This window comes from Helicoverpa armigera, chromosome 3 (genome assembly GCF_030705265.1).
Source record: "Helicoverpa armigera isolate CAAS_96S chromosome 3, ASM3070526v1, whole genome shotgun sequence".
Classification (NCBI taxonomy): domain Eukaryota; kingdom Metazoa; phylum Arthropoda; class Insecta; order Lepidoptera; family Noctuidae; genus Helicoverpa; species Helicoverpa armigera.
Window position 1 is genome coordinate 2193702 of NC_087122.1, and position 2141 is coordinate 2195842.

A 2141-nucleotide genomic window follows, 5' to 3' on the forward strand; every position below is an offset into this window, starting at 1 on the left:
GGATGAACGAAGCGAGGTGACGTTACCTATCAAGTATTCAACGTTAGAGATCTTTAACTTCAGACAAAAATGTTCCTTTTTAACTTTTTTTTACCTAAAACCTGTATCAATTAACCATAATTTAACCGCTGTTATTTATAGCAGCAGTGTTTCAAATTAATTGATGTTCTACTGTTAGTTTTACGGTTCATTAGTTAAGCGAGTTCTCTTTTAGAACTAGAGTATGTCCGGGTGGTTCACGACTCTGATAGCTATCAGCATGTTTTTGTGTTCCACTTTTACTGACAATAAGTACAAAATGTTCAACGGAAACTGACTTGTATATTTTTTTTAGTTGGTTGAATTGTAGACACTGGTTGCGCGATTGCAAATTTTATTGATAACTAGCTTCTGCCAGCGGTTTCACCAGCATCCCGTGGGAACCTCTGCACGAACGAAAAAGTAGCCTATAGCCTTCCTCGATAAATGGGCTATCTAACACCAAAAGAATGTTCAAATCGGACCAGTAGTTCCTGAGATTAGCGCGTTCAAACAAACAAACAAACTCTTCAGCTTTATAATATTAGTATAGATTTCCATTTGATCCTGCCTTTTTTTGGTGTGAAATCGCAGCTGACTAAAATCCACCCTAATATATCTTCTTGTACCTTTGTGTACCAGGTCAGTGGTAAATCGCGGGCACAATCTCACAGTCCATGGCTTCGGGTCGTCAGGGTCGTCGCAGTAAGGACGTTTTTTTCTATTATAACGCTATCACACAAACATATAAAAAAAACTTGGAAAAGAACATTGCCTTTATAACAATATCTTTCTTTCATACGTAACAGAATTCATTAAAAAGAGCAAAAAGGTTTTTGACAGCGGTGGGATTCGAACCCACGCCCTTTCGGACTGGTGCCTAAAACCAGCGCCTTAGACCACTCGGCCACGCTGCCCTTACGTAGCTAGCGCGAAATAGTAAATTATAATCACCAATACGCTTGGTATGACGTCATTGACCTTGATAATGTCGCATATTTCAGTGACGAATTTAGTTGACATGGCTCAACTATTCATTTGGCTCATTGTTTGACAGACATTCATATCACAGTGACTGGGGGAATTTTATACGCTTCAATTTCGGCTTCAGTTGATCAAATGTGTAATAAATATTACAAACAAGCCAAAATCTTTTTTGTTACGCTTTTGTCTCCAGGTCTTTGATCTCTATACATACACTATTCTTTTACGTAAGTAGTAAGATAGGAATTTCAATAGTAACTTTGCCAAAACACTGTTTGCATTGTATGCGTATAGTAGCGCCATCTATTGCGGTGGTTATGTACTTTTGAGTCGGCCATTATGCTTCACTCGCAAGACAAGGAAAATATTTTCACCAAAAAATAATGTACATTTTATATTATATGTAGGTTTAAATAAAGTATATCTTGTGCGCTGTAATTTGTAAAGAAAGAATGTCGGTAATTAATAATGTACTTGTACATATAGAAAACCACATTTGGGCTTATCTTCTTATACAATCAGAGCAAGAAAGATTGTCTTCCTAGACTTCCGTGATGATTGACTATTTCGAATTAAAGCATTGAGGAAGGTAAATGAATAAAAACACATAATTGTTCATAATATCCTGTATATTTACCTAAGTGTAAAGGAGAATTATTTACAAGGTGGACATCGATAATTATGTATACGCTTATCCTAACCTACCTCCTTACAAGATACAAAACATGAGATTTTAAAATAAAGAAAAACAAAACATTTATAAGCAATGGATTATTAGCTGACAGAAACAAAAAAAATGTTACAATTAGCCTCTTTTGTTAAACCAAAATTAATTTTACGGACTAGTCATCTTAATTTTGCGGCCGGTATCTAAATTTTATTTGGATTATTTTTCCGACCCAAATATCGACCAATAGAATTGCACCATTCGACGTCACGTGGTACAACCTACATGGTATTATACTGAAAATTTTTTGAATATTTTCTCTGGTCGTTGCTACGTCAAACTGACAGGTTGTGGCCGACATTTGGGACGGAAAAATAATCTCCCGAATACCACACGAGCTTCATAATTATCTGGCATTTCCCTCAAGGTTCCCTGCAAACAAATAAAGTCGTCAAGTTTTTCAGGAAAAATC

The 2141-nt window shown here is 36.0% G+C and overlaps 1 non-coding gene across 1 annotated transcript; it reads right to left on the bottom strand.

Moving 5' to 3' along the window:
• Positions 1-855: 855 nt before the first annotated feature.
• Positions 856-935, bottom strand: Trnal-uag (transfer RNA leucine (anticodon UAG)). Its single transcript has one exon. It is a non-coding gene; the product is annotated as a tRNA-Leu (tRNA).
• Between the last annotated feature and the right edge of the window lie 1206 nt (positions 936-2141).